Source organism: Acyrthosiphon pisum, chromosome X, assembly GCF_005508785.2.
Source record: "Acyrthosiphon pisum isolate AL4f chromosome X, pea_aphid_22Mar2018_4r6ur, whole genome shotgun sequence".
NCBI lineage: Eukaryota > Metazoa > Arthropoda > Insecta > Hemiptera > Aphididae > Acyrthosiphon > Acyrthosiphon pisum.
This window is the reverse complement of record NC_042493.1, coordinates 124,290,251-124,298,843: the sequence shown is the minus strand read 5'-3', so window position 1 is coordinate 124,298,843 and position 8,593 is coordinate 124,290,251.

Sequence of the window (8,593 nt, the reverse complement as noted above, 5' to 3'; positions counted from 1 at the left end):
GTAAAACTGAAATACTATTTCAAGTAAAGAATCACAAATTATGAAATAATAGAATTTTTTTTACAACAAGGTTTGATAAAAAAATTTGGTATACGGTAAATCAGAGTGCTCTAAGTGGGACATTCCCCCTTAAAAAATGTTTGTTACCGTGGAAAAGCTGGCTGTGAACATACAATAAATTATATACCTACTATTCATGGATAAATCAAAACTTCGGCTCACTTTATTCAATAAGTCAATCATTAAGATAGACGAAAACTTTTTTAAGTTAAAATTGCTAAAAAAAATTTTAATTTTTCAAACATAAGTGTAATATTAAGGTCGTGCGTTCGAAATATTTCGCGTTACCTTTATCGTCGAACACACTGTTTAGTGTGACGAGGCGCTAACATATGACGTCTATATTTCATATATTATTATAACTTTATATTATTAGTGGTTACCGAATAATAAATTGCTATCCATATATGCATTTGTGTACCTACGATAAGATATTCGAGTATCACATACCTACACAAATGAGTATTTAACGTGTGAAAAACGACTGAGCTGAAAATGTCCTCGGCGTCCTAGGTTGTCGATGTTCCTTTGAGAGTGGTAAAGTTGATTAGAGATTAAATAATATCCGACTGTGTGCCTTTTAATAATATTTCGTTGTCAAAACATTTTAACACGACTATTTCAAACTAATAGGTAGTGTTATTCATTTTTTTCAATATACTTTTAATCCAATATTTAATATTTCCAAAGTTGTTTTTAATACAATTTTAATATAAATATAGCTCATAAAATGTCAAAATCGTTTGAAAAACTATACCATATTGTTTAATACATAGTGCCAGTTTCACGTGGGATCTAGTACTAATCTCAATAATTGGTCCGTTTGAAGTTATTAATACGGATACGTCGTAACAAGGACGTATATTAGAGACGCCACATCGACGCGGCGGCAGCAGTCTCATATTATATTATCAAACTGAACAATAATAATAATAAAATTGTTGGTCGAGGTATAAAACTAGACTAAAAGACGAACTAAAGCGAAAAATAGTCGATCGGAGTACCAGGGCCTCATGGTCTAATCGTCACTTTTCTTCGGTCTCGGCGGCGGCGGCGGCGGCGGCTCGGCGGTTGTTGCGATGACGCGCGGCAGCCACTCTCTCTCTCACATTCTGGTATACACTCTGCTATATCATATTCTGTTACATTATGGAAACATTATAGTTCGGGTCTGATTTTAGCGCCCCCCAGTGGTGTATTTTTTTAGGGCTATCTACAACTAGTAGCTTGAAAAAAAAAAACACCACCAAGAGCGCTAAAATCAACCGCCAGTTTTTGTGACTAGGACTATATTATTATAACCACTGTTTGGGCCAGTTGTACCGTCTATATACTTCGATATAGGGCAAGTTCAGCCGATTAAGCTCCGGTTAATTTTGATCAGAGACGGCCCTTATAATATTACACATTTTAATACGTCATGATATTTTTCCATTCATATTATTAGATCAATTGTCAGTACGAATAATTGGGCCACGTCCATTTGAAATTATTACGCGATAGGACGTGTATTAGAGACGGGCACATCGATGCGGCGGCAGCAGTCTCATAATATTATTATCGAACCGAACAATAATAATAATAATATTGTTGTCCGTGATCGAGGTTGATCGGGATAGTAAAAACGCTACTGAAACAGACGAACTAAACCGAAAAAATTGTATACTGGAGTACCAGGGACTCATGGTCTAATCGTTACTTTTCTTCGGTCTCGACGGCGCGCGGCAGAATAAAATTAATAGAAAACGTTCAATGTCGACATTAGATGGCCGCCGCTCGTGAACGGCAAACGACAAACCGTATTTTTAAGGCCTGCTTCCCACGGCGCGTGGCGCGGCTCGTGTTGGCTCGTGTTACCAGTGACGCGGCGGCAGCAGTCTCATACAAACCGTACAATAATAATAATAATAATAATAATATTGTTGATCTGTGGGTTGATCGGTATTGTAAAAACTAAAAACGCCACTAAAACAGACGAACTAAAACGAAAAATTTAGTCGCGGAGTACCAGGGAATCATGGTATTACGTTACTTTTCTTCAGTTTCGGCGGCTCGGCGGCTATTGCGACGACGCGCTTCAGCAGTGGCTACTCGCTCAACGGCAATCACGATCATAGTACGATACCCGTTACATTCTGTGACATAGAAATGATCTTCGCTCACAACGTTTCTGCAATTCTCACGACGTTACAACGAGTCATCGAGTTACCGAGTACAAATAAACCATCGCGCGTCGTTTTTAGCAACTTTTATCTTCCAAATAACGCCTTTTACGAACAGGGCTTCAAAACGTTTTTATAACGTTATGAGTATAACGTTAAACATATTATCAAAAAACGATTGAAATCGATGACGGATAACATATCGCTAACATATCGCTAAAAGATAAACGATTGAAAAATATAATTGCCTGAAAATAAAAAAAATATTTATAAAATTATAACTATCAGTAAAATATGGTTATTTTTTTAATATCATATTTTTCAATCACTCTGTTTTGTGTGGGTAACAATTATATCCATCAGATAACGCGCTAAACGCTTCATAACGTTTACATTTTTATAACGTTTTAACGCATAACTTGAATAACGTTTAAATTCTATATAACGTTAAACAGTCATTCGATCATAACGTTTAATATCCATATAACGGTTAGGTGCGATAAAAAATGAATAATTTAATAGGTATGTGTACCAATATTAAAAATCATGGCTGGGCAAGTTAATGATTTTTTTTAACTCAGTTAAGTTAAGTTAATATGCACCAATAACAAAAAGTTAAAAGTTAAAAGTTAATTTAACTATAGGTTAACTCAGCTAAGTTAAAAGTTAATACACAATTTTTGTTAACTTTTTATTAAGTTAAAAAAAAGTTAATTTGTTTATACAACGCTAACATACTTAATTTTTTCCAACCCAAAACTAAATTATAGACTATAGTGTTTATATTTTATACAGTGTTTCCATATTAGTTAAATTCGAATTATATACATTTTTTACTTTAAACAATTCACGGTAAATATTTTTTGACATGAAAACGAAATATAGGTACCGAAGTAGTGAAATATGATAAAATTAAAAACAAAATAAATTAACTTAACTTACTTCTTGAAATGAAAAATTAACTCGTTAATTTCACGTTAATTAAAAAAGAAATTTAGTAAGTTAATGAAAAGCCAAAATTAACTAGTCGTCGTCTCAGAATGAAAAGGTTCTAACGTAATTTTTGTAATTGTTCAGGAGAACGTTTTTAAGTTAGCCCGTACCTATCATTCACGATTCACGTATGAATTAGAACCTTTTCATTCTCTGTATCTCATTGAATAATCAACGGTTCGATACGATTTCAGGATTGAATTATACAACAAAAAATATTTAATAATAATATGCAAAAAAACAATTTTTCAAAAAAATTGATTTAGAACATTTTCATTCTGAGACGACGTAGTTAAGTTAAAAAGTTAATATAAAATTAACTTATTAACTTAACTTTAACTTTTTAACTCGTTAATGCCCAGCCTTGTTAAAAATCACGGAAATCACTGAGGGAATAAATTTGCCAAATACAAATAGAATTCAATAGGTAGACAAACTACAACCATTGATTTATGATTATAGTATATTATAATCAATGTTACTATTGTTACTAAGTACTATAGTTACTACTAAATACCAATGTATACGTAAAATTTTGATTTGACGAAAAACTGAATGATTGAAAAACTCGGATAGCTAACAAATTCATACAGTTTTGTATGCGCTTATCATCCCTAGTTATATTAGTAATTTATAATAATATTATAAAATAATTTTATTATGCTGTAATAGGTGCATTAATTTGTTTAAATTGGAATTTAACTATTTAACTTAAACTGTTTATGAATTACGATGAAAAACTATTTAGAGCGAAGAACGAAGACAATATTATGTTGACAAAATAATTTGCGATTTTTACGAATCCCGTCCTGATTATAAAAATAAGGATGGATATTTTTAAAAGTACCAACTAGATCCCATTGGTTACTTGGAACCACCTTCAAAGTTTAAAATCGAATCTTTCTTCTAGAAAAATGTCTTCAGACACAAAAAAATAAAATATTTAAGAGTACATAATAATATGAACATTATATCCTATTGGACCAATATTATATGGAAAATGCGAATCTAAATATTTTGTGAACATTTCAAGAGTCTACGGTTATTGGTTTTGACAATTGATAGATGAAAACTCGTTAATTTACTGATGAAAATCCAATATGGTAAAAATTTAATTTATGTTATTAGCTATGAAAAAAAAACTTATAAATTTCTAACTGAAAAATAGTTTGAAAAATTTGAAAAATTTGCTGAATATTGTCAAAATTTGAGCTTTAAATGCATATAAAAAATAATTGAGCCATTGTTTCTTTAATATTTTTGAACTGGATCTATGTATGAATAAATATCATTGTATGGGTGAAAAACGATTTTGAGCGGAGACGGTTTGTTCGCCAAAGATATTTTATATTATATTGATATTAATATTATCAATATGGTAGCCGGTAAGTTGAAGTAATATTAATAGTATATAATAATATACGTCTTCAGAAGTTTCAACAAATAATAATTTTTAAATATAACACGAAACTAAAATCGTTCTTAGTTAATATAATATTATGTAATTATTATTCAGGTACAATGTACACAGAGGATTTAGTTTTTGCAAACAATGACCCCGACCAACGGGCGTGGCTTAAAACGCTTTAAGGTTGGCCTAATGTTTTGGCGGTGATATACCATTTTATTTCTGATCCGGTTGGATAATCAGAAAGGTGGGTCATGTTAACTGCACGGCCAGACTGATACACAGTCATCTGGAATCCAACTTGGATCATTAATGCAATTGCAATAGAGCTATTGAACGGCGTGTCGTATATGCGCTGGGAGGGTCGGTGAAAATGTCGTACGCGAAAATCATGTCACCCGAGGACACCACGAACACTATGATCGGAATAATAGGACTTTTCGAATGCATTGGTAAACTATAAAAATTGTCTTACACTTGACATTATTTAGTGTTTCTATATGGTAAGGTATAAAATGCTCAAAAAAAATTAAAAATTTAGAAATCCACTCAGTTAGGCCTTTTGTATATTATTCTCGATTCATAACGCCACATAGTGAATGGTAAATAATAATAAATAAAAAAAAAGTGGGCAAACTAGTACCGCTCTGCCGTACAGATGGCATGTGTAGAGTGCGGAGTGGGTCACTGTAATGGACATTATATGTTAAATTTGAATTCAATGATAAATCATTGCACACGAATAACGATTCTGAGCGAAGACGATCGGTCTATATAGTATTATTGCCAAGCCTATGATTGGATTTCCAGGGCGGGCAAGTTGACGAATTTTTTAACTCGTTAAGTTAAGTTATTTTAAAATAAAGTTAATTTTGAAAAAAAAGTAACTTAACTTAGTGTTACGTTTAAATTTGCTAATTTGCAAAAATAAAAAATTCCAGACACATAAGTTTATTAGATAATTTTTCTTTGCGCTTAAGAAAATTACTGGGGAAATTTAAAATGATACATCTAAGTAGTAAAAACCCATTCAAAAATTTTAATTATTCTTCGGACGAAAATTAACTTAATTTAGATACTTTTAAAATACAATTATCTTGAAGTTCACACGTTAATCTTGAAAAAAAGTAGCTTATTAAGTTAAAAGGTATAATATAAAAAAAAAAGTAACGAGTATATTAACTTAACTAAAAATAATTTAATTTTTACTTTTAACTCGTTATTGCCCAGCCTTGGGGATTTCCATCCACTTTACGTTGTTTTCCGAATCTAACTACGCGACACTCGTTTTATAACACGCACACATCCTTACATGTATTTTTATATCAGAGTATAAGAAGTTTTTTTAAACATTTTTTTACGATTTTGAAGTTTTGGAATCCAAAATTGGAATATACAATTTTACTTTAAGATTTTTACATGCTTTTACATGATTTTTATAAAAATTTAACTATAATATAGAGATATAAATAAATATAAATAATCTAAAATTATGAAAAAAAAAAAATTTATGGAAATAATTGTACTTCATAAGCGGATATTTGGTCACATTCTAGATTAAAGAAGTCCAATTCAGTTAGTTCTATCTGTAAGACATTTTTTACAATCCTCTAAAATGTATGTCGTTGTTTAAACAAAATAAATTTTTAATAGAAATTTATCGGTATCGAATAGAAAAAAATGGTGCATGTTTTTAGTGTATTATTTGGAATTTTTAGGGCATAATAGCATTTTTTTAAGGCATTAAAATCCAAACTCTACATTTATTGCTAAGTATAGTTTATCATACCTATTATTATAAATTGGTTATTTAACTATTAGCAATACATGTAGACATATAGTATATAATATAGTAGGTAGAGTTAATTTTTTCCGAAAATATTACATTTGAAAATATAATTGTGTGTATAAAATATAATAATTAATAATAAACATTAATAATAGTTTCAAGTAGCTACTTACCAACGAATAATATTTTTAAATTACAACAATATAACTAAAATCGTTATTCTATGATGGTTAAATATCTAATTCTGACTTAATTTGAACTTAGAGTAAAAAAAAAAAAATTGTGCTCATACATTTTTAGTTCCAATAAATTCCAATGGTTCTCAATTACTTAAATTAATAATTGAATTCTCATAATAACATGTAACGTTGTGTTACAATTTTCAGCGGGTGGTCTGGTGAGGGGCAAGAAAATGTTTAGAGGGGGCTAAAGCTCTCCGTGCCCGTTAATTTTTATTAATACTGTGCCTGATAAAAACTATAGTTTGGTAATGCAAATGATATACGTCAAAATAATATAGGTATAATACGATGTTTACAAGTTAATCTTTCAATTTAAAATTTAACATTAAATTAATTCGTTATAGATGTATTATAAAAACATTATACCATACTTGTTAACAAAAATATAATATAGTCATAAAAAGAGTAGTAGATACACTTTATGAACAGACTACAGAGGGGTCATAATTAGATATTCTAGCATTACAAAGGCTAGAGAAAAAAATTTAAGTGCCCCCCCCCCCAACATTTTTTTCTGGCTACGGCACTGCCGCAGGTACATATTACATATAATATTATAGACATAGCAATTATTTTAAAGGTTATGCTCACTAATTTTCTCAACAAATATTAACGTTTTGGGAATATTTTTTTTTCATTATTTATTTTGTTCACTTTTTGAACGAAATGATATCTACATAATATTTTATTTTTCTAAGAATTTCAAAATAGAAATATATTTATATTGGATTTCAGATCTACTTTTTTTTCAGAATTTATTAGCCTTTAATTAAGTTTAGACGAGCGGATTTGTGGACAAATATCTTGCGGAAAACCCGTGAGAGCCGTTCCACTTCACTTCGCTCTTCCAAACTTTAAATACTTATGTAATTAAATTAATTAGTTTTTTAAAAACAGCTTCCAGCTCCTTTAAGATTTTATAAAAGTATTATTAAATTATAAATGTTATTGTTTTAATATTATGGTTTGACCTTTTTGCAATTTCATGTAAGAAAATTATTATTACGCGTTAATTTATTAATTGCGTTGTGTATGATATTTAACAACGACATACCTAAATTATATATATTAAAATGGGTATATTATATAATATACTTGTGTGTCACCACTTATCACTGGGACACGTGAGCAAAATTCGTGGTGACCGTGTGACTGATTAGTGCATAAATTGATAATTAGTTTTTTAAATTGATATAGTTATCGGAACTTCAAAAAAAGTTATTAAAGTTTGAAAAACACAAATAATACCTAATAGATTTTAAAACAATAGGAACTTTTTTCGTATAAGTGATATAAAAAAAATAAAAACGATATTTCACAGCCAAAGTTCTCCTTTATAAGCGGTGAAAATGCTGTTTCTTCATTATTATGTCTGTAGCCTTCTCGGTTCTTTGCCGCGCCAAAACGTTTTTGCTATGCTATTGCTATGCCGTACATGTGTAAGGCGGAGACAACACATGCAGGCGCGACGTTTCACACTATTTATAATCAATGATACACATTTGTATATAGACAGCTATTAAATTTGTATAGAATGACAATGTCATTATTTTAATAATTATTGAGAACCTCTCAAGATTGTAAACAAAAATACGTTTTCTGATTTGAAGAAAAAAAAAATGTTTATTTCGTATTTCTATTTGCTCTAAACGAAAAAAAAATAATAATAATAATAGGTACAAAATCAGAGGCCCCAATTACATAGGCGCAAATAGCGTTTGGGATTTGGGGGGGGGGGAGCTAAAGCCTTATTTAGATAATATTAAATAAGCTTAAAACGAAATGAAGGAAATGTTTGGGTGGGCTATGGACATTTTTGGGAGGGCTTAGCCCCTAAAGCCCCCCTATTTGCGCCTAAGCCGGGGCCCCGTCCGCAATTGCGGACTAGCGGTCCGGGCAGTCCGACTCTGGGTTATAATTGATTATATTATATTAGTAT